Source organism: Ranitomeya imitator, chromosome 2 (genome assembly GCF_032444005.1).
Source record: "Ranitomeya imitator isolate aRanImi1 chromosome 2, aRanImi1.pri, whole genome shotgun sequence".
Lineage (NCBI taxonomy): Eukaryota > Metazoa > Chordata > Amphibia > Anura > Dendrobatidae > Ranitomeya > Ranitomeya imitator.
The window spans coordinates 571314572-571340059 of record NC_091283.1 but is presented as its reverse complement, the minus strand read 5'-3'; positions in this window follow the sequence as shown (position 1 = coordinate 571340059).

Below are 25488 nucleotides of genomic sequence, written 5' to 3'. Positions count from 1 at the left end.
GCCGTGATGGACACGTAACGTCCCTGGCCATGCCTACTGGTCCATGCATCTGTAGTCAGGTGCACCTTTGTACTCACAGATTGCCTGAGTGCATGGACGATGCGCTGTTTAACATGCTGGTGCAGGGCTGGGATGGCTTTTCTGGAAAAAAAGTGTCGACTGGGTAGCTCGTAGCGTGGTTCAGCGTACTCCATCAGGGCTTTGAAAGCTTTGCTTTCAACTAACCGGTAGGGCATCATCTCTAACGAGATTAGTCTAGCTATGTGGGCGTTAAAACCCTGTGTACGCGGATGCGAGGATAAGTACTTCCTTTTTCTAACCAGAGTCTCATGTAGGGTGAGCTGGACTGGAGAGCTGGAGATCGTGGAACTTGCGGGTGTGCCGGTGGACATGGCAGACTGAGAGACGGTTGGAGACGGTATTGTTTCCGCTGGTGCCCTAGATGCAATATTTCCTCCTACAAAACTGGTGATTCCCTGACCCTGACTGCTTTTGGCTGGCAAAGAAACCTGCACAGATACTGCCGGTGGTGCGAAAAATGGTGGCCTTACAGTGACGGAAGGGATGTTGCGTTGCTGACTAGCTTCATTGGCCGAGGGTGCTACAACCTTAAGGGATGTTTGGTAGTTAGTCCAGGCTTGAAAATGCATGGTGGTTAAATGTCTATGCATGCAACTTGTATTGAAACTTTTCAGATTCTGACCTCTGCTTAAGCTAGTTGAACATTTTTGACAGATGACTTTGCGCTGATCAATTGGATGTTGTTTAAAAAAATGCCAGACTGCACTCTTCCTAGCATCGGATCCCTTTTCAGGGATTGCAGACTGAGCTTTAACCGGATGGCCACGCTGTCCTCCAACAGGTTTTGGCTTTGACACGCGTTTTGGGCCAGATACGGGCCCAGCAGATGGAACCTGTTGCGATGTTGATGCCTGCTGCGGCCCCTCCTCCATCTCCGCTTCTGAACTACTGCCGCCTGCACCCTGTTCCCCCAATGGCTGCCAATCGGGGTCAACAACTGGGTCATCTATTACCTCCTCTTCTAGCTCGTGTGCAACTTCGTCTGTGTCACCGTGTCGGTCGGTGGTATAGCGTTCGTGACGGGGCAACATAGTCTCATCAGGGTCTGATTGTGGATCAGTACCCTGAGAGGGCAATGTTGTGGTCTGAGTCAAAGGACCAGCATAGTAGTCTGGCTGTGGCTGTGCATCAGTGCACTCCATGTCAGAATCTACTTGTAATGGGCATGGCCTGTTAAGTGTTTCACTTTCTAAGCCAGGGACGGTATGTGTAAAGAGCTCCATGGAGTAACCCGTTGTGTCGCCTGCTGCATCCTTATCTCTTGTTGTTTTTGCTGAAGAGGACAAGGAAGCGACTTGTCCCTGACCATGAACATCCACAAGCGACGCGCTGCTTTTACATTTACCAGTTTCAGAAGAGGAGGCAAAAGAGCTAGAGGCTGAGTCTGCAAGGTAAGCCAAAACTTGCTGTTGCTGCTCCGGCTTTAAAAGCGGTTTTCCTACTCCCAGAAAAGAGAGCGTTCGAGGCCTTGTGTAGCCAGACGACGAACCTGGCTCCACAGCTCCAGACTTAGGTGGAATATTTTTTTTCCCACGACCACCTGATGCTCCACTACCACTACCATCATTACCAGCTGACAATGAACGCCCACGGCCACGACCTCTTGCACCAGACTTCCTCATTGTTTTAAAAACTTAACCAAAGTAACTTTATTTGTTGCTGTCAAACAACTTACACGGTGACCTATAACTTCAGTATGATTTCAATATCCCTTTACAGGTTGGTGAGACCACAAGGAAAATCAGGCACAATGTTACACACTCTGTTTTCTGTGGCACCAAATCACAGAGATGCCACACACGCAGGACTGTCACTCAAGCACAAATGTCAATATTAATCTCCCACCTATTTTTTTTTTTTTTTTTTTTCAGGGAGACTTTAGAAACAAAATAAAATAAAATGATTTTTTCAGGAAGAATTTAGAAACCAAATAAAATAAAATGATTTTTTCAGGGACAATTTAGAAACCAAATAAAAAAAAAAAAAGGCTTTCTATGGCCCACTGAGTGAGAGATGGCACACACAGGAGTCAGGAGTGGCACACAAGCCCAGAGGCCAATATTTTTCTCCCACTGATTGATGTACTGATTTTTTCAGGAACAGGAAAACAGGAACAGGAACAGGAACACATACAGGCATACAGGGCAGAAAAGCTGCACAAAAGCTTTTCTGCCCTGTATGCACACATGGATTTTTCCTCTCTGAACCCTGTTCACACAGGTAATATACAGATGATCAGGTTTTTAAATACATCAGATAGGGATTGCATACATTAGTTAGGACTGCTCTGATATGGGTATACCGTGAAGATTGGTAGAGCAGCTTAGTATACATTTTTTGCAAAAAACGTATCAACCAAATACCCTGTTATTTACATCTTTTACTAGCACTTGCGGATTACTGCAAACATTTTTTCAAACTGAGTGTTTTTGGTTTCACCATTCTCTTTTGTGTCTTCTGATTTTTTCAGGTAGATTTTGGAACCCAAATCAAGCAAAAAAAAAATAGGCTTTCTATGGCCCACAACTTGAGAGAGAGAGAGAGAGAGATGGCACACCCAGGAGTCAAGACTGGCACACAAGCAGAAAGGGCAATATTAATCTCCCACTGTTTTATTTTTTATTTTATTTTTTTCAGGGAGACTTTAGAAACAAAATAAAATAAAATGATTTTTTCAGGAAGAATTTAGAAACCAAATAAAATAAAATGATTTTTTCAGGGAGAATTTATAAAACAAATAAAACAAAAAAAGGCTTTCTATGGCCCACTGAGTGAGAGATGGCACACACAGGAGTCAGGAGTGGCACACAAGCCCAGAGGCCAATATTTTTCTCCCACTGATTGATTTATTGATTTTTTCAGGTAGGATTTAGAACCCAAATCAAGCAAAAAAATAAATAGGCTTTCTATGGCCCACTGAGTGAGAGATGGCACACACGGGGATGGCACTCTAGCAGAAATGCCAATCTTAATCTCCCACAAAAAAAAAAAAAAAACAGGGACTGTCCTACAATTACTATCTCCCTGCAGTAATCTCAGCCAGGTATGGCAGGCAGCAATAAGGAGTGGACTGATGCACAAATTAAATAAAAAGTGTGGACAAACAAAAAAGATAGCTGTGCAGAACGGAAGGAACAACAGGATTTGTGCTTTGAAATAAGCAGTTGGTTTGCACAGCGGCGTACAAACAGCAATGCAGCTATCAGGGAGCCTTCTAGGGCAGCCCAATGAGCTACAGCGCTGAGAAAAAAAAAAATGTAGCTTCCACTGTCCCTGCACACCGAAGGTGGTGTTGGACAGTGGAAATCGCTACAGCACAAGCGGTTTGGTGGTTAATGGACCCTGCCTAACGCTATCCCTGCTTCTGACGAAGCAGCAGCAACCTCTCCCTAAGCTCAGATCAGCAGCAGTAACATTGCGGTCGGCGGGAACGCACCTTTATAGCCCCTGTGACGCCGCAGACAGCAAGCCAATCACTGCAATGCCCTTCTCTAAGATGGTGGGGACCAGGACCTATGTCATCACGCTGCCCACACTCTGCGTTCACCTTCATTGGCTGAGAAATGGCGCTTTTCGCGTCATTGAAATGCGACTTTGGCGCGAAAGTCGCGTACCGCATGGCCGACCCCGCACAGGGGTCGGATCGGGTTTCATGAAACCCGACTTTGCCAAAAGTCGGCGACTTTTGAAAATGAACGACCCGTTTCGCTCAACCCTAGTCAGCACATTTTGTAAAATGTTATTTTATTTTGTTAGCATTTTAGGAGATTTTCAAATGTAGCAGTAATTTTTCATTTTTTCAAGGAAATTTACAAAATTATTTTTTTTAGGGGCCTATCCAGGTTTGAAGTGACTTTAGGGGTCCTATATATTGGAAAAACCCCCAAACTGATACCATTTTAAAAACAACACCTCATGACATATTGAAAACTGCTGTCAGGTAGTTTATTAACCCTTTAGGTGCTTTTCAGGAACTAATACAAAGTGGCATGATAGGAATGAAAAAGTTGATTTTTACCACCTAAGGCCGGTTTCACACGTTAGTGGCTCCGGTACGTGAGGTGACAGTTTCCTCACGTACCGGAGCCACTGACACACGTAGACACATTGAAATCAATGCATCTGTGCAGATGTCATTGATTTTTTCAGACCGTATCTCCGTGTGCCAAACACGGAGACATGTCAGTGTTCGTGGGAGTGCACGGATTACACGGACCCATTAAAGTCAATGGGTCCGTGTAAAACACGCACCGCACACAGACGTTGTCCGTGTGCAGTCTGTGTGCCGTGCAGGAGACAGCACTACAGTAAGCGCTGTCCCCCTCACTGGTGCTGAAGCCCCATTCATATCTTCCCTGCAGCAGCGTTTGCTGTAGAGAAGATATGAATATTCCTTTTTTTTTTTTTGTTTCTCGTGTTTAAAATAAATATCCATGTCCCCACCCCCCTCCCACCCCCTGTGCGTCCGCCCGCTGTTCTTAAAATACTCACCCGACTCCCTCGCTGGCGCTGCTTCCTGTCCTGGCCACATCTTCTACTGTATGAGCGGTCACGTGGGGCCGCCGATTACAGTCATGAATATGCGGCTCCACCTCCCGTAGGGACTGCCCTAAATGTTGCTCACTTTTTAACAGGTCAGTGTAGCAGGCAGACTCTAAGGTCGTTATTTGCTCATGAATTGCCATGACAAACATCAGGACTAGGGTTGAGCGACCTTGACCTTTTTAGAGTCGAGCCGTGTTTCGCGAAACCCGACTATCTTAGAAGTCGAGTCGAGTGGAATCGGCCGATTATCGCGAAAAGTCGGGTATCGCCCGAAACACGAAACCCAATGCAAGTCAATGGGGGAGCATAGTCGGCAGTGAGTGGAGGCCAGGAAAACACCTACACTGCCCATTTTAATGGCAAAAACATCCATTCTTGTTAAAGAAGCTTGTCAATCGTAATTTACCTTATAATAATTGGAAGGCATTTGAAATTGGGGGTCATTTGGCTAAAGTTGTGGGGGTAGGGCTGGTTCAAGTAATTAGTGGGCCCAGTAAATCTGGACCACGTCACGGCAGTGGAGCAGGGAGAGGTAAGTATTTAAACTTTGCAAGTGCTGTGATCCTGAGCAAGCAGGGGGGGCCCACTCGTTGGCATTGGCACTGGCACAGGGCCCCTCAAAGTACAGCGGTGTGTTTGCACGGTGGGGGCGCCTCCCACCGGCAGCAACACTTTTGCGTACTATGAGAGGCCCTGTGCCAGTGACGTCGCCAACTAGTATTCCTCCCCCCACCTGATGAAGGAACCTGCACTTTCATCTGCACCTTCCTCTTTGTCCCCGTGTAAGGTGGTATGGTATGCGGGAAGAGGAACCTGACTTTCAGCAGGGTCACAATCTTGCTGTGTAGCATGCACGGGGAATTTTGCGTTATGGGTCAATGTACCAGCAGACTCATCTATCACTGGCTGGGCAATGGGCAGGATGAGGAGGAAACACAGATATAGGCCCAAAGAATAAAGTGGGCTAAATGCAGTTCAAAATTGGTAACACAGGATTAACCAGGGGGCATTGCAGTGGAGGACAACTGGAATGAGAGGCTGACACAGAGAGTAGGCCCAAATCAGTAAGTAGTCGACATGCAGTTCAAAATTGGCAACCGTAGTAAACAGGCGGCCCAGCTTTGTTCAGTTGAGGAGAACAGCAAGGAGTGGCAGACACCGATAGTAGGCCCCAACCCAACTAGTAGGCCAAATGCAGTCTAACATTAACAACTACTTAACAAGAGCCTGAAAATGGAATTTCAGGACAGGAAACCAGGAGAACAGCAAGGAGTGGCAGACACCGACAGTAGGCCCCAAACCAACTAGTACGCCAAATGCAGTTGTTCCATTTAACTACAATTTAATGAGAGCCTGAAGATAGAAGTTCAGGAAAGGCAACCTGGAGAACACCTTGGAGTGGAACACACCATCTCTCTACACCCCATACCCAATTTGTAGGCCTAATGCAGTGTAGTTTTCAACAACTACTAAACGAGAGTCGGAAGATCGAAGCAATGTGGACGAAACCTGGGGAACACCTTGGAGTGTAACACACCGTCTCTCTACACCCCATACCCAATTTGTAGGCCTAATGCAGTGTAGTTTTCTACAACTACTAAACGAGAGTCGAAGACCGAAGCAATGGAGAGGAAACCTGGGGAACACCTTGGAGTGGAACACACCATCTCTCTACACCCCATACCCAATTTGTAGGCCTAATGCAGCGTAGTTTCCAACAACTACTAAACGAGAGCATGAAGATCGAAGCTCAGGAAAGGCAACCTGGAGAACACCTTGGAGTGGAACACACCATCTCTCTACACCCCATACCCAATTTGTAGCCCTAATGCAGCGTAGTTTCCAACAACTACTAAACGAGAGCATGAAGATCGAAGCGATGGAGAGGAAACCTGGGGAACACCTTGGAGTGGAACACACCATCTCTCTACACCCCATACCCAATTTGTAGGCCTAATGCAGCGTAGTTTCCAACAACTACTAAACGAGAGCATGAAGATCGAACCAATGGCGATGAAACCTGGGGAACACCTTGGAGTGGAACACACCATCTCTCTACACCCCATACCCAATTTGTAGACCTAATGCAGCGTAGTTTCCAACAACTACTAAACGAGAGCATGAAGATTGAAGCTCAGGAAAGGCAACCTGGAGAACACCTTGGAGTGGAACACACCATCTCTCTACACCCCATACCCAATTTGTAGGCCTAATGCAGCGTAGTTTCCAACAACTACTAAACGAGAGCATGAAGATTGAAGCTCAGGAAAGGCAACCTGGAGAACACCTTGGAGTGGAACACACCATCTCTCTACACCCCATACCCAATTTGTAGGCCTAATGCAGCGTAGTTTCCAACAACTACTAAACGAGAGCATGAAGATTGAAGCTCAGGAAAGGCAACCTGGAGAACACCTTGGAGTGGAACACACCATCTCTCTACACCCCATACCCAATTTGTAGGCCTAATGCAGCGTAGTTTCCAACAACTACTAAACGAGAGCATGAAGATTGAAGCTCAGGAAAGGCAACCTGGAGAACACCTTGGAGTGGAACACACCATCTCTCTACACCCCATACCCAATTTGTAGGCCTAATGCAGCGTAGTTTCCAACAACTACTAAACGAGAGCATGAAGATCGAAGCAATGGAGAGGAAACCTGGGGAACACCTTGGAGTGGAACACACCATCTCTCTACACCCCATACCCAATTTGTAGGCCTAATGCAGCGTAGTTTCCAACAACTACTAAACGAGAGCATGAAGATCGAACCATTTTAATGGCAAAAACATCCATTCTTGTTAAAGAAGCTTGTCAATCGTAATTTACCTTATAATAATTGGAAGGCATTTGAAATTGGGGGTCATTTGGCTAAAGTTGTGGGGGTAGGGCTGGTTCAAGTAATTAGTGGGCCCAGTAAATCTGGACCACGTCACGGCAGTGGAGCAGGGAGAGGTAAGTATTTAAACTTTGCAAGTGCTGTGATCCTGAGCAAGCAGGGGGGGCCCACTCGTTGGCATTGGCACTGGCACAGGGCCCCTCAAAGTACAGCGGTGTGTTTGCACGGTGGGGGCGCCTCCCACCGGCAGCAACACTTTTGCGTACTATGAGAGGCCCTGTGCCAGTGACGTCGCCAACTAGTATTCCTCCCCCCACCTGATGAAGGAACCTGCACTTTCATCTGCACCTTCCTCTTTGTCCCCGTGTAAGGTGGTATGGTATGCGGGAAGAGGAACCTGACTTTCAGCAGGGTCACAATCTTGCTGTGTAGCGTGCACGGGGAATTTTGCGTTATGGGTCAATGTACCAGGAGACTCATCTATCACTGGCTGGGCAATGGGCAGGATGAGGAGGAAACACAGATATAGGCCCAAAGAATAAAGTGGGCTAAATGCAGTTCAAAATTGGTAACACAGGATTAACCAGGGGGCATTGCAGTGGAGGACAACTGGAATGAGAGGCTGACACAGAGAGTAGGCCCAAATCAGTAAGTAGTCGACATGCAGTTCAAAATTGGCAACCGTAGTAAACAGGCGGCCCAGCTTTGTTCAGTTGAGGAGAACAGCAAGGAGTGGCAGACACCGATAGTAGGCCCCAACCCAACTAGTAGGCCAAATGCAGTCTAACATTAACAACTACTTAACAAGAGCCTGAAAATGGAATTTCAGGACAGGAAACCAGGAGAACAGCAAGGAGTGGCAGACACCGACAGTAGGCCCCAAACCAACTAGTACGCCAAATGCAGTTGTTCCATTTAACTACAATTTAATGAGAGCCTGAAGATAGAAGTTCAGGAAAGGCAACCTGGAGAACACCTTGGAGTGGAACACACCATCTCTCTACACCCCATACCCAATTTGTAGGCCTAATGCAGTGTAGTTTTCAACAACTACTAAACGAGAGTCGGAAGATCGAAGCAATGTGGACGAAACCTGGGGAACACCTTGGAGTGTAACACACCGTCTCTCTACACCCCATACCCAATTTGTAGGCCTAATGCAGTGTAGTTTTCTACAACTACTAAACGAGAGTCAAAGACCGAAGCAATGGAGAGGAAACCTGGGGAACACCTTGGAGTGGAACACACCATCTCTCTACACCCCATACCCAATTTGTAGGCCTAATGCAGCGTAGTTTCCAACAACTACTAAACGAGAGCATGAAGATCGAAGCTCAGGAAAGGCAACCTGGAGAACACCTTGGAGTGGAACACACCATCTCTCTACACCCCATACCCAATTTGTAGCCCTAATGCAGCGTAGTTTCCAACAACTACTAAACGAGAGCATGAAGATCGAAGCAATGGAGAGGAAACCTGGGGAACACCTTGGAGTGGAACACACCATCTCTCTACACCCCATACCCAATTTGTAGGCCTAATGCAGCGTAGTTTCCAACAACTACTATACGAGAGCATGAAGATCGAACCAATGGCGATGAAACCTGGGGAACACCTTGGAGTGGAACACACCATCTCTCTACACCCCATACCCAATTTGTAGGCCTAATGCAGCGTAGTTTCCAACAACTACTAAACGAGAGCATGAAGATTGAAGCTCAGGAAAGGCAACCTGGAGAACACCTTGGAGTGGAACACACCATCTCTCTACACCCCATACCCAATTTGTAGGCCTAATGCAGCGTAGTTTCCAACAACTACTAAACGAGAGCATGAAGATTGAAGCTCAGGAAAGGCAACCTGGGGAACACCTTGGAGTGGAACACACCATCTCTCTACACCCCATACCCAATTTGTAGGCCTAATGCAGCGTAGTTTCCAACAACTACTAAACGAGAGCATGAAGATCGAACCAATGGCGATGAAACCTGGGGAACACCGTGGAGTGGAACACACCATCTCTCTACACCCCATACCCAATTTGTAGGCCAAATGCAGCGTAGTTTCCAACAACTACTAAACGAGAGCATGAAGATTGAAGCTCAGGAAAGGCAACCTGGAGAACACCTTGGAGTGGAACACACCATCTCTCTACACCCCATACCCAATTTGTAGGCCTAATGCAGCGTAGTTTCCAACAACTACTAAACGAGAGCATGAAGATTGAAGCTCAGGAAAGGCAACCTGGAGAACACCTTGGAGTGGAACACACCATCTCTCTACACCCCATACCCAATTTGTAGGCCTAATGCAGCGTAGTTTCCAACAACTACTAAACGAGAGCATGAAGATTGCAGCTCAGGAAAGGCAACCTGGAGAACACCTTGGAGTGGAACACACCATCTCTCTACACCCCATACCCAATTTGTAGGCCTAATGCAGCGTAGTTTCCAACAACTACTAAACGAGAGCATGAAGATTGAAGCTCAGGAAAGGCAACCTGGAGAACACCTTGGAGTGGAACACACCATCTCTCTACACCCCATACCCAATTTGTAGGCCTAATGCAGCGTAGTTTCCAACAACTACTAAACGAGAGCATGAAGATTGAAGCTCAGGAAAGGCAACCTGGAGAACACCTTGGAGTGGAACACACCATCTCTCTACACCCCATACCCAATTTGTAGGCCTAATGCAGCGTAGTTTCCAACAACTACTAAACGAGAGCATGAAGATCGAAGCTCAGGAAAGGCAACCTGGAGAACACCTTGGAGTGGAACACACCATCTCTCTACACCCCATACCCAATTTGTAGGCCTAATGCAGCGTAGCTTCCAATAACTACTAACCGAGAGCATGAAGATCGAAGCAATGGAGAGGAAACCTGGGGAACACCTTGGAGTGGAACACACCATCTCTCTACACCCCATACCCAATTTGTAGGCCTAATGCAGCGTAGTTTCCAACAACTACTAAACGAGAGCATGAAGATCGAACCAATGGCGATGAAACCTGGGGAACACCTTGGAGTGGAACACACCATCTCTCTACACCCCATACCCAATTTGTAGGCCTAATGCAGCGTAGTTTCCAACAACTACTAAACGAGAGCATGAAGATCGAAGCTCAGGAAAGGCAACCTGGAGAACACCTTGGAGTGGAACACACCATCTCTCTACACCCCATACCCAATTTGTAGGCCTAATGCAGCGTAGTTTCCAACAACTACTAAAAGAGAGCATGAAGATTGAAGCTCAGGAAAGGCAACCTGGAGAAAACCTTGGAGTGGAACACACCATCTCTCTACACCCCATACCCAATTTGTAGGCCTAATGCAGCGTAGTTTCCAACAACTACTAAACGAGAGCATGAAGATCGAAGCAATGGAGAGGAAACCTGGGGAACACCTTGGAGTGGAACACACCATCTCTCTACACCCCATACCCAATTTGTAGGCCTAATGCAGCGTAGTTTCCAACAACTACTAAACGAGAGCATGAAGATCGAACCAATGGCGATGAAACCTGGGGAACACCTTGGAGTGGAACACACCATCTCTCTACACCCCATACCCAATTTGTAGGCCTAATGCAGCGTAGTTTCCAACAACTACTAAACGAGAGCATGAAGATTGAAGCTCAGGAAAGGCAACCTGGAGAACACCTTGGAGTGGAACACACCATCTCTCTACACCCCATACCCAATTTGTAGGCCTAATGCAGCGTAGTTTCCAACAACTACTAAACGAGAGCATGAAGATTGAAGCTCAGGAAAGGCAACCTGGAGAACACCTTGGAGTGGAACACATCATCTCTCTACACCCCATACCCAATTTGTAGGCCTAATGCAGCGTAGTTTCCAACAACTACTAAACGAGAGCATGAAGATTGAAGCAATGGAGAGGAAACCTGGGGAACACCTTGGGGAGGCAGACACCGTTAGTAGGCCCTACCAAAGTTGTACACCCAATGCAGTTTTAAAATTCCTAGAGGCTGAAAACAAGACTATTGACGCTCAGCTTTTTTCAATGGAACACAGCTGAATTGAGTGGCGCAGACAGACACAGGTAGTAGGACTCAAACCAAAAATGTGGCTCACTGCAGCAGAAAAAAGTTACAGGGGTACACAAGCTGCAGTGCTCTGGGCAGTGGAGGACAATTTCAATAGTGAACCACAGACAGACTTTGTACGCCTACTAGTCGAGGGGTTCAAGAGAGGCCTGGATGTCTTCCTGGAGCAGAACAATATTGTATCATACAATTATTAGGTTCTGTAGAAGGACGTAGATCTGGGGATTTATTATGATGGAATATAGGCTGAACTGGATGGACAAATGTCTTTTTTCGGCCTTACTAACTATGTTACTATGTTACTATTAAAAAAAGGATGCTCTATGCAATTATAAATAGGTTCTAGGGGTACACGGGCAGCAGTGGTGTGGTCAGTGGAGGCCTAGTGGAAGGAGTGACCGCAGACAGGCATCGAAGGCCTAAAATAATAACACATGGCTGTAGGCAATTTTAAATTGGTTCCAGGGGTACACGGGCAGCAGTGGCCTGGTCAGTGTAGTAGTAGTAGAAAGAACGGACCGCAGACAGGCATCGAAAGCCTAAAATAAAAAAATTGGGCTGGCTGTAGGCAATTTTAAATTGGTTCCAGGGGTACACGGGCAGCAGTCGTGTGGTCAGTGGAGGCATATTGTAAGGAGTGACCGCAGACAGGTATCGAAGGCCTAAAATAATAACACATGGCTGTAGGCAATTTTAAATTGGTTCCAGGGGTACACGGGCAGCAGTGGTGTGGTCAGTGAAGGCCTAGTGGAAGGAGTGACCGCAGACAGGCATCGAAGGCCTAAAATAAAAAAATTGGGCTGGCTGTAGTCAATTTTAAATTGGTTCCAGGGGTACACGGGCAGCAGTGGTGTGGTCAGTGGAGGCATATTGTAAGGAGTGACCGCAGACAGGCATCGAAGGCCTAAAATAATAACACATGGCTGTAGGCAATTTTAAATTGGTTCCAGGGGTACACGGGCAGCAGTGGCCTGGTCAGTGTAGTAGTAGTAGAAAGAACGGACCGCAGACAGGCATCGAAGGCCTAAAATAAAAAAATTGGGCTGGCTGTAGGCAATTTTAAATTGGTTCCAGGGGTACACGGGCAGCAGTGGTGTGGTCAGTGGAGGCATATTGTAAGGAGTGACCGCAGACAGGCATCGAAGGCCTAAAATAATAACACATGGCTGTAGGCAATTTTAAATTGGTTCCAGGGGTACACGGGCAGCAGTGGTGTGGTCAGTGGAGGCCTAGTGGAAGGAGTGACCGCAGACATGCATCGAAGGCCTAAAATAAAAAAATTGGGCTGGCTGTAGGCAATTTTAAATTGGTTCCAGGGGTACACGGGCAGCAGTGGTGTGGTCAGTGGAGGCATATTGTAAGGAGTGACCGCAGACAGGCATCGAAGGCCTAAAATAATAACACATGGCTGTAGGCAATTTTAAATTGGTTCCAGGTGTACACGGGCAGCAGTGGCCTGGTCAGTGTAGTAGTAGTAGAAAGAACGGACCGCAGACAGGCATCGAAGGCCTAAAATAAAAAAATTGGGCTGGCTGTAGGCAATTTTAAATTGGTTCCAGGGGTAACATAGTAACATAGTAACATAGTTAGTAAGGCCGAAAAAAGACATTTGTCCATCCAGTTCAGCCTATATTCCATCATAATAAATCCCCCGATCTACGTCCTTCTACAGAACCTAATTGTATGATACAATATTGTTCTGCTCCAGGAAGACATCCAGGCCTCTCTTGAACCGCTCGACTGAGTTCGCCATCACCACCTCCTCAGGCAAGCAATTCCAGATTCTCCCTGCCCTAACAGTAAAGAATCCTCTTCTATGTTGGTGGAAAAACCTTCTCTCCTCCAGACGCAAAGAATGCCCCCTTGTGCCCGTCACCTTCCTTGGTATAAACAGATCCTCAGCGAGATATTTGTATTGTCCCCTTATATACTTATACATGGTTATTAGATCGCCCCTTAGTCGTCTTTTTTCTAGACTAAATAATCCTAATTTCGCTAATCTATCTGGGTATTGTAGTTCTCCCATCCCCTTTATTAATTTTGTTGCCCTCCTTTGTACTCTCTCTAGTTCCATTATATCCTTCCTGAGCACCGGTGCCCAAAACTGGACACAGTACTCCATGTGCGGTCTAACTAGGGATTTGTACAGAGGCAGTATAATGCTCTCATCATGTGTATCCAGACCTCTTTTAATGCACCCCATGATCCTGTTTGCCTTGGCAGCTGCTGCCTGGCACTGGCTGCTCCAGGTAAGTTTATCATTAACTAGGATCCCCAAGTCCTTCTCCCTGTCAGATTTACCCAGTGGTTTCCCATTCAGTGTGTAATGGTGACATTGATTCCTTCTTCCCATGTGTATAACCTTACATTTATCATTGTTAAACCTCATCTGCCACCTTTCAGCCCAAGTTTCCAACTTATCCAGATCCATCTGTAGCAGAATACTATCTTGTCTTGTATTAACTGCTTTACATAGTTTTGTATCATCTGCAAATATCGATATTTTACTGTGTAAACCTTCTACCTGATCATTAATGAATATGTTGTACACGTGCAGCAGTGGTGTGGTCAGTGGAGGCATATTGTAAGGAGTGACCGCAGGCAGGCATCGAAGGCCTAAAATAATAACACATGGCTGTAGGCAATTTTAAATTGGTTCCAGGGGTACACGGGCAGCAGTGGTGTGGTCAGTGGAGGCCTAGTGGAAGGAGTGACCGCAGACAGGCATCGAAGGCCTAAAATAAAAAAATTGGGCTGGCTGTAGGCAATTTTAAATTGGTTCCAGGGGTACACGGGCAGCAGTGGTGTGGTCAGTGGAGGCATATTGTAAGGAGTGACCGCAGACAGGCATCGAAGGCCTAAAATAATAACACATGGCTGTAGGCAATTTTAAATTGGTTCCAGGGGTACACGGGCAGCAGTGGCCTGGTCAGTGTAGTAGTAGTAGAAAGAACGGACCGCAGACAGGCATCGAAGGCCTAAAATAAAAAAATTGGGCTGGCTGTAGGCAATTTTAAATTGGTTCCAGGGGTACACGGGCAGCAGTGGTGTGGTCAGTGGAGGCATATTGTAAGGAGTGACCGCAGACAGGCATCGAAGGCCTAAAATAATAACACATGGCTGTAGGCAATTTTAAATTGGTTCCAGGGGTACACGGGCAGCAGTGGTGTGGTCAGTGGAGGCATAGTGGAAGGAGTGACCGCAGACAGGCTTCGAAGGCCTAACATAACAAAAATGTCAATACAATGGTATTGTCAGTGGCAGGCATTGAAGGATGTCAGCGCATAGACTAAACATTGGTGGAGCTGTGAGATAATTTTGCAAGTGGTAGAGCACTGTTTGAGCTGGGGGGGGGGGAACTGTCTTGTGGCCGGGGGTACAGGCCCAGGGCCCCTCATATTACAACGGTGTGTCTGACGTTGGGTGCGCACCACCACCGCCAGAGACACTTTATTCTACTAGGAGGGACCCAGTGGCAGTGCCATCGACCAAAAGCGGGCACACCCACCTCTTCAGACAAACAGCACTCTCACGGGTGCTGTCGCCAAGTGTCGATACCACGGCCCCGTGTGGGGAGTTTGGCCATTTAGTGAGGTGTAAACATGTCATATGCTGGACAATCAGGTGCAGAAAATTACGAAATTGGAAAAGGCATTCAGAATAGTCCACAGGCAAGACCTTTTCATAGGAAAGCTAGGTGTCAGCCGGGCAAGGTGGGGCAAAAGATTTCGAAATCCAGTTGTGGTTCATTTTAATGAAGGTTAGATCATCTACATTTTGGGTAGCCAGATGAGTCCTTTTTTCTGTTAGTATTGAACCTGCAGCACTGAATACTCTTTCTGATAGGACACTAGCTGCCGGGCAAGCAAGCTCCTGCAATGCATATTCTGCCAATTCTGGCCAGGTGTCTAATTTTGATGCCCAGTAATCAAATGGGAATGACGGTTGAGGGAGAACATCGATAAGGGATGAAAAATAGTTTGTAACCATACTGGACAAATGTTGTCTCCTGTCACTTTGAATTGATGCTGCAGTACCTGTCCTGTCTGCGGTCATAGCAAAATCACTCCACAACCTGGTCAGAAAACCCCTCTGGCCAACGCCACTTCTGATTTCTGCCCCTCTAACTCCTCTGGTCTGCTGGCCCCTGCAGCTCGTGTGAGAACGATCACGGGCGCTGTGTGCAGGGAATGCCAGAAGCAAACGGTCAACAAGAGTTGATTGTTTGGTTGCTAATATTAGTTCCAAGTTCTCATGTGGCATTATATTTTGCAATTTGCCTTTATAGCGAGGATCAAGGAGGCAGGCCAACCAGTAATCGTCATCGTTCATCATTTTAGTTATGCGTGTGTCCCTTTTGAGGATACGTAAGGCATAATCCGCCATGTGGGCCAAAGTTCCAGTTCTCAAATCTGCGGTTGTGCTTGGTTGAGGGGCAGTTTCAGGCAAATCCACGTCACTTGTGTCCCTCCAAAAACCAGAACCCGGCCTTGCCGCGCCACCAATTTCCAGTGGCCCCGGAAAAGCTTCCTCATTAAAAATATAATCATCCCCATCATCCTCCTCGTCCTCCTCCTCCTCTTCGCCCGCTAACTCGTCCTGTACACTGCCCTGGCCAGACAATGGCTGACTGTCATCAAGGCTTTCCTCTTCCTCAGCTGCAGACGCCTGATCCTTTATGTGCGTCAAACTTTGCATCAGCAGACGCATTAGGGGGATGCTCATGCTTATTATGGCGTTGTGTGCACTAACCAGCCGTGTGCATTCCTCAAAACACTGAAGGACTTGACACATGTCTTGAATCTTCGACCACTGTACACCTGACAACTCCATGTCTGCCATCTTACTGCCTGCCCGCATATGTGTATCCTCCCACAAAAACATAACAGCCCGCCTCTATTCGCACAGTCTCTGAAGCATGTGCAGTGTTGAGTTCCACCTTGTTGCAACGTCTATGATTAGGCGATGCTGGGGAAGGTTCAAAGAACGCTGATAGGTCTGCATATGGCTGGAGTGTACGGGCGAACGGCGGATATGTGAGCAAAGTCCACGCACTTTGAGGAGCAGGTCGGATAACCCCGGATAACTTTTCAGGAAGCACTGCACCACCAGGTTTAAGGTGTGAGCCAGGCAAGGAATGTGTTTCAGTTGGGAAAGGGAGATGGCAGCCATGAAATTCCTTCCGTTATCACTCACTACCTTGCCTGCCTCAAGATCTACAGTGCCCAGCCACGACTGCGTTTCTTTCTGCAAGAACTCGGACAGAACTTCCGCGGTGTGTCTGTTGTCGCCCAAACACTTCATAGCCAATACAGCCTGCTGACGTTTGCCAGTAGCTGCCCCATAATGGGAGACCTGGTGTGCAACAGTGGCAGCTGCGGATGGAGTGGTTGTGCGACTGCGGTCTGTGGACGAGCTCTCGCTTCTGCAGGAGGACGAAGAGGAGGAGGAGGGGGTGCGAACGGCTACAGCCAACTGTTTCCTAGACCGTGGGCTAGGCAGAACTGTCCCAAACTTGCTGTCCCCTGTGGACCCTGCATCCACCACATTCACCCAGTGTGCCGTGATGGACACGTAACGTCCCTGGCCATGCCTACTGGTCCATGCATCTGTTGTCAGGTGCACCTTTGTGCTCACAGATTGCCTGAGTGCATGGACGATGCGCTCTTTAACATGCTGGTGGAGGGCTGGGATGGCTTTTCTGGAAAAAAAGTGTCGACTGGGTAGCTCGTAGCGTGGTACAGCGTACTCCATCAGGGCTTTGAAAGCTTCGCTTTCAACTAACCGGTAGGGCATCATCTCTAACGAGATTAGTCTAGCTATGTGGGCGTTCAAACCCTGTGTACGCGGATGCGAGGCTAAGTACTTCCTTTTTCTAACCATAGTCTCATGTAGGGTGAGCTGGACTGGAGAGCTGGAGATCGTGGAACTAGCGGGGGTGCCGGTGGACATGGCAGACTGAGAGACGGTGGGAGATGGTATTGTTGCCGCCGGTGCCCTAGATGCAGTGTTTCCTACTACGAAACTGGAGATTCCCTGACCCTGACTGCTTTGGCCTGGCAAAGAAACCTGCACAGATACTGCAGGTGGTGCGGAAAATGGTGGCCCTACACTGCCGGAAGGGATGTTGCGTTGCTGACTAGCTTCATTGGCCGAGGGTGCTACAACCTTAAGGGACGTTTGGTAGTTAGTCCAGGCTTGCAAATGCATGGTGGTTAAATGTCTATGCATGCAACTTGTATTGAGACTTTTCAGATTCTGTCCTCTGCTTAAGGTAGTTGAACATTTTTGACAGATGACTTTGCGCTGATCAATTGGATGTTGTTTAAAAAAATGCCAGACTGCACTCTTTCTAGCATCGGATACCTTTTCAGGCATTGCAGACTGAGCTTTAACCAGATGGCCACGCTGTCCTCCAACAGGTTTTGGCTTTGCCACGCGTTTTGGGCAAGATACGGGCCCGGCAGATGGAACCTGTTGCGATGTTGATGCCTGCTGCGGCCCCTCCTCCTCCGCTTCAGAACTGCTGCCGCCTGCACCCTGTTCCCCCAATGGCTGCCAATCGGGGTCAAGAACTGGGTCATCTATTACCTCTTCTTGTAGCTCGTGTGCAACTTCGTCTGTGTCACCGTGTCGGTCGGTGGTATAGCGTTCGTGATGGGGCAACATAGTCTCATCAGGGTCTGATTCTTGATCATTACCCTGCGATGGCAATGTTGTGGTCTGAGTCAAAGGACCAGCATAGTAGTCTGGCTGTGGCTGTGCATCAGTGCACTCCATGTCAGATTCAACTTGTAATGGGCATGGACTGTTAACTGCTTCACTTTCTAAGCCAGGGACGGTATGTGTAAAGAGCTCCATGGAGTAACCCGTTGTGTCGCCTGCTGCATTCTTCTCTGTTGTTGTTTTTGCTGAAGAGGACAAGGAAGCGACTTGTCCCTGACCGTGAACATCCACTAACGACGCGCTGCTTTGACATTTACCAGTTTCACGAGAGGAGGCAAAAGAGCTAGAGGCTGAGTCAGCAAGATAAGCCAAAACTTGCTCTTGCTGCTCCGGCTTTAAAAGCGGTTTTCCTACTCCCAGAAAAGGGAGCGTTCGAGGCCTTGTTTAGCCAGACGACGAACCTGGCTCCACAGCTCCAGACTTAGGTGCAATATTTTTTTTCCCTCGACCAGCTGATGCTCCACCACTACCACTACCCTCATTACCAGCTGACAATGAACGCCCCCGGCCACGACCTCTTCCACCAGACTTCCTCATTGTTTTAAAAACGTAACCAAACTAACGGTATTTGTTGCTGTCACACAACTTACACGGTGAGCTATAACTTCAGTATGATTTAGCTACCCCTTTACAGGTGAGTGAGACCACAACGAAAATCAGGCACAATGTTACACACTCTGTTGTTGGTGGCAACAAATGAGAGAGATGCCACACACGCAGGACTGTCACTGAAGCACAAATGTAAATATTAATCTCCCACTGATTTGATTTTTTTTTTTTTTCAGGGAGACTTTAGGAAAAAAAAATAATAGAATAAAATGATTTTTTCAGGAAGAATTTAGAAACCAAATAAAATAAAATGATTTTTTCTGGGAGAATTTAGAAAACAAATAAAACAAAAAAAGGCTTTCTATGGCCCACTGAGTGAGAGATGACGCACACAGGAGTCAGGAGTGGCACACAAGCCCAGAGGCCAATATTTATCTCCCACTGATTGATGTAGTGATTTTTTCAGGTAGATTTTGGAACCCAAATCAAGCTAAAAAAATAATAGGCTTTCTATGGCCCACAATTGGAGAGAGAGAGAGAGAGATGGCACACCCAGGAGTCAAGACTGGCACACAAGCAGAAAGGGCAATATTAATCTCCCACTGATTTGATTTTTTTTTTTTTTTCAGGGAGACTTTAGGAAAAAAAAATAATAGAATAAAATGATTTTTTCAGGAAGAATTTAGAAACCAAATAAAATAAAATGATTTTTTCTGGGAGAATTTAGAAAACAAATAAAACAAAAAAAGGCTTTCTATGGCCTACTGAGTGAGAGATGATGCACACAGGAGTCAGGAGTGGCACACAAGCCCAGAGGCCAATATTTATCTCCCACTGATTGATGTAGTGATTTTTTCAGGTAGATTTTGGAACCCAAATCAAGCTAAAAAAATAATAGGCTTTCTATGGCCCACAATTGGAGAGAGAGAGAGAGATGGCACACCCAGGAGTCAAGACTGGCACACAAGCAGAAAGGGCAATATTAATCTCCCACTGATTTGATTTTTTTTTTTTTTCAGGGAGACTTTAGGAAAAAAAAATAATAGAATAAAATGATTTTTTCAGGAAGAATTTAGAAACCAAATAAAATAAAATGATTTTTTCAGGGAGAATTTAGAAAACAAATAAAACAAAAAAAGGCTTTCTATGGCCCACTGAGTGAGAGATGACGCACACAGGAGTCAGGAGTGGCACACAAGCCCAGAGGACAATATTTATCTCCCACTGATTGATGTAGTGATTTTTTCAGGTAGATTTTGGAACCCAAATCAAGCTAAAAAAATAATAGGCTTTCTATGGCCCACAATTGGAGAGAGAGAGAGAGAGATGGCACACCCAGGAGTCAAGTTTGGCACACAAGCAGAAAGGGCCAAATTAATCTCCCACTGATTTGATTTTTTTTTTTTTTTCAGGGAGACTTTAGGAAAAAAAAATAATAGAATAAAATGATTTTTTCAGGAAGAATTTAGAAACCAAATAAAATAAAATGATTTTTTCAGGGAGAATTTAGAAAACAAATAAAAGAAAAAATAGGCTTTCTATGGCCCACGGAGTGAGAGATGACGCACACAGGAGTCAGGAGTGGCACACAAGCCCAGAGGCCAATATTGTTCTCCCAATGATTGATGTAGTGATTTTTTCAGGTAGATTTTGGAACCCAAATCAAGCTAAAAAAATAATAGGCTTTCTATGGCCCACAATTGGAGAGAGAGAGAGAGATGGCACACCCAGGAGTCAAGACTGGCACACAAGCAGAAAGGGCAATATTAATCTCCCACTGATTTGATTTTTTTTTTTTTTTCCAGGGAGACTTTAGAAAAAAAAATAATAAAAAAAAAATGATTTTTTCAGGAAGAATTTAGAAACCAAATAAAATAAAAATGATTTTTTCAGGGAGAATTTATAAAACAAATAAAACAAAAAATAGGCTTTCTATGGCCCACTGAGTGAGAGATGACGCACACAGGAGTCAGGAGTGGCACACAAGCCCAGAGGCCAATATTTATCTCCCACTGATTGATTTACTGATTTTTTCAGGTAGAATTTAGAACCCAAATGAACCAAAAACATAAATAGGCTTTCTATGGCCCACTATTTGTGAGAGAGATGGCATGCTCAGGACTGGCACACAAGCCCAGAGGCCAATATTAATCTCCCACTTTTTATTTTTTTTCAGGGAAAATTTATAAACCCAATAAAAAAAATAATAAATAGGCTTTCTATGGCCCACTATCTGAGAGAGAGAGATGGCACGCTTAGGACTGGCACACAAGCCCAAAGGCCAATATTAATCTCCCTTTTTTTTCAGGGAGAGTTTATAAAACCAAAAAATAAATAAATAAATAGGCCTTCTATGGCCCACTATTTGTGAGAGAGATGGCACGCTCAGGACTGGCACACAAGCCCAGAGGCCAATATTAATCTCCCACTTTTTTTTTTTTGTTCCAGGGAAAATTTATAAACCCAATAAAAAAAATAATAAATAGGCTTTCTATGGCCCACTATCTGAGAGAGAGAGATGGCACGCTTAGGACTGGCACACAAGCCCAAAGGCCAATATTAATCTCCCACTGATTGATTTATTGATTTTTTCAGGTAGAATTTAGAACCCAAATAAAGCAAAAAAAAAAAAATAGGCTTTCTATGGCCCACTGAGTGAGTGATGATGCACACAGGAGTCAGGAGTGGCACACAAGCCCTGAGGCCAATATTTTTCTCCCACTGATTGATGTAGTGATTTTTTCAGGTAGATTTTAGAACCCAAATCAAGCAAAAAAATAAATAGGCTTTCTATGGCCCACTGACTGAGAGATGGCACACACAGGAGTCAAGAATGGCACACAAGCCCTGAGGCCAATATTTTTCTCCCACTGATTGATGTAGTGATTTTTTCAGGTAGATTTTAGAACCCAAATCAAGCAAAAAAATAAATAGGCTTTCTATGGCCCACTGAGTGAGAGATGGCACACACAGGGATGGCACTCTAGCAGAAATGTCAATCTTAATCTCCCACAAAAAAAAAAAAAAAACAGGGAGTGTCCAACAATTACTATCTCCCTGCAGTAATCTCAGCCAGGTATGGCAGGCAGCAATAAGGAGTGGACTGATGCACAAATTAAATAAAAAGTGTGGACAAACAAAAAAGATAGCTGTGCAGAACGGAAGGAACAACAGGATTTGTGCTTTGAAAAAAGCAGTTGGTTTGCACAGCGGCGTACAAACAGCAATGCAGCTATCAGGGAGCCTTCTAGGGCAGCCCAATGAGCTACAGCGCTGAGGGGAAAAAAAAAAAAATGTAGCTTCCACTGTCCCTGCACACCGAAGGTGGTGTTGGGCAGTGGAAATCGCTACAGCACAAGCGGTTTGGTGGTTAATGGACCCTGCCTAACGCTATCCCTGCTTCTGACGAAGCGGCAGCAACCTCTCCCTAAGCTCAGATCAGCAGCAGTAACATGGCGGTCGGCGGGAACGCCCCTTTATAGCCCCTGTGACGCCGCAGACAGCAAGCCAATCACTGCAATGCCCTTCTCTAAGATGGTGGGGACCAGGACCTATGTCATCACGCTGCCCACACTCTGTGTTTACCTTCATTGGCTGAGAAATGGCGCTTTTCGCGTCATTGAAACGCGACTTTGGCGCGAAAGTCGCGTACCGCATGGCCGACCCCGCACAGGGGTCGGATCGGGTTTCATGAAACCCGACTTTGCCAAAAGTCGGCGACTTTTGAAAATGAACGACCCGTTTCGCTCAACCCTAATCAGGACCACACAATCATGATCTCCGGTTGCCGATGGGGATAAAGCGGAAGAAGCCACACTCTTTTAAACATTTATATGATATATTCATTATTGACTGCAGCATCTAAGGGGTTAAACAGATATGGACGGTGACAACACTGATTGCGGCTGATGCAGCAAATTGTTAGCTATATTGTACAGCCAACAGCTGCTGGATTAGCTGCTGGATTGTCTCCTGTATGTGGATGCTATTTTCTTATATCTCAGGTCAGTTAAAAGATGTATCGGCGGTCATTAAGGGGTTAAAAAACAAACAAAAATTTAAAAAAATCAAAAGATAATAAATATATGTATGAAAGAAAAGAAAAAAACAATAAAAGTACACATATTTGCTATCACCGTAATTTTACAAGCAGAAGCTCTGCTAATGCAGCTGTGCTCCTGTCTGTAAAACCTCGGGGAATGAATGGAATGTAGGTCAATGACCTGTTACCTTCAGTCGCAGTGATGTGCCCTCTGCTGGATGTCCTCATATGAACTCGAGCCTGGGAACTTTTCAGAATATTTTCCCACGCTCGAGTTAATATGAGGACATCCAGCAGAGGGCGCATCACCGCAACTGAAGGTAACTACACGTCATTGACCTTCATTCCCCGGGGTTTTACAGGCAGGGGTGGCTGCATTAGCAGGCTTCTGCTTGTAAAATTAGTTAACCCCTTCAGATGGATTTACATTGTGGGACGTGACAGAACGACGGAAGGTATGGGATATTGTTGTTTTTTTTATTTTACCTTTTTTACAGAACGAGGGTCTTCAGGTGGATTACCTGCATAATAAAATATTACAAAAACTTGTGTATTTATTTCATTAAAATACTTTGTAATAATGTGTGTGTGTGTTTTTTAACCATTTCATACTATTGGATTAATAATGGATAGGTGTCATAATTGACGCCTCTCCATTATTAATCTGGCTTAATGTCACCTTACAATAGCAAGGTGACATTAACCCTTCATTACCCAATATCTCACCTCTACATGGGAAAGGGAAGAGTGGCCAAGTGCCAGAATAGGCGCATCTTCCAGATGTGCCTTTTCTGGGGTGGCTGGGGGCAGATGTTTTTAGCCAGGGGGGCCAATAACCATGGACCCTCTCCAGGCTATTAATATCTGCCCTCAATCACTGGCTTTACCATTCTGGCGGAGAAAATTGCGCGGGAGCCCACGCCAATTTTTTCCGCCATTTAACCCTTTAATTTAATAGCTAGAGCACCCAAATTTTGCACATACACACTACTAACATTAGTAGTGTGGAATATGCAAATAAAAAAGGGATATGAGATGGTTTACTGTATGCAAACCATGTCTCATATCATGTCGGGTTTGGGAAGGAGATAGCAAACGCGGGCAATTGAATTACCGGCTTTTAAGCTATCTAGCGCTGTATGATATATTTATATATATACACCGTATTTTCTGGTGTATAAGACGACTGGGCGTATAAGACCCCCAACTTTTCCATATAAAATATGAAATTTAGGATATACCCGCTGTATAAGACGAGGGTCATCTTATACGCCCAGTCATCTTATACGGCGTGTGGTTCCGAGGGTCTGGAGGAGAGGAGACTCTCTTTCAGGCCCTGGAATCCATATTCATGTAAAAAATAAAGAATAAAAATAAAAAATATGGATATACTCACCCCTCCGAAGGACCCTGGCTGTCACCGCTGCAACCGCAGACCGCAACGTCATCGAAGTTCCTTCACTCACTCCATTCTTAGGAACGGAGGCAGACGCTTGCAGCGGTGACAGCCAGGGTCCTTCGGAGGGGTGAGTATATCCATATTTTTTATTTTTATTCTTTATTTTTTACATGAATATGGATCCCAGAGATTGAAGGAGAGTCTCCTCTCCTTCAGACCCTGGGAACCATCCAGGATCGCTCCGTGCAGCCGTACCCGGCGTATAAGACGACCCCCGACTTTTGGAACAATTTTTAGGGGTTAAAAAGTCATCTTATACGCCGGAAAACACGGTGTGTATATATAGATATACATATATATATATACATATATATACACAATTGTCTAAGGGGTACTTCCGTTTGTCTGTCTGTCCTTCTGTCACGGTTATTCGTTCGCCGATTGGTCTCGGCAGCTGCCTGTCATGGCTGCCACGACCAATCAGCAACGGCCACAGTCCGGTTAGTCCCTCCCCTACTCCCCTGCACTCACTGCCCGGCGCCCGCTCCGTAATCCCCTCCACTCACCGCTCACACAGGGTTAATGGCAGCGGTAACGGCCCGCGGTGTAACGCGCTCCGTTACCGCTGCTATTAACCCTGGGTGTCCCCAACTATTTACTATTGATGCTGCCAATGCAGCGTCAATAGTAAAAATATGTCATGTTAAAAATATAAAAAAAAAACAAAAAACCTGCTATACTCTCCCTCCGCCGCCTTTTTCGCTCCTCTCTACGCTCCCGGGACCGCTCCATTGCAAGCGCCAGCTTCCGCTCCCGTCCCAGCGCTGGTGTGTGACAAGGACCTGCCGTGACGTCACGGTCATGTGACCGCGACGTCATCATAGGTCCTGCTCACACCAGCCCTGGGACGGGACCGCAAGCTGCCGCTTGCAATGGAGCGGTCCCGAGAGCGTGGAGAGGAGCGAGAAAGGCGGCGGAGGGTAAGTATAGCAGGACTTCAACGGGCTATAGGTGAGTATATGTTTATTTTTATTTTTTTAAGTCTCTATACCACGTGGCTCTGCCATATACTATGTGGCTGGGCAATATACTGTACTACGTGGGCTGTGCTATATACTATGTGGCTGGGCAATACGTGACTGGGCAATATACTACGTGGCTGGGCAATATACTACGTGACTGGGCAATATACTACATGGCTGGGCAATATACTACATGGCTGGGCAATATACTACG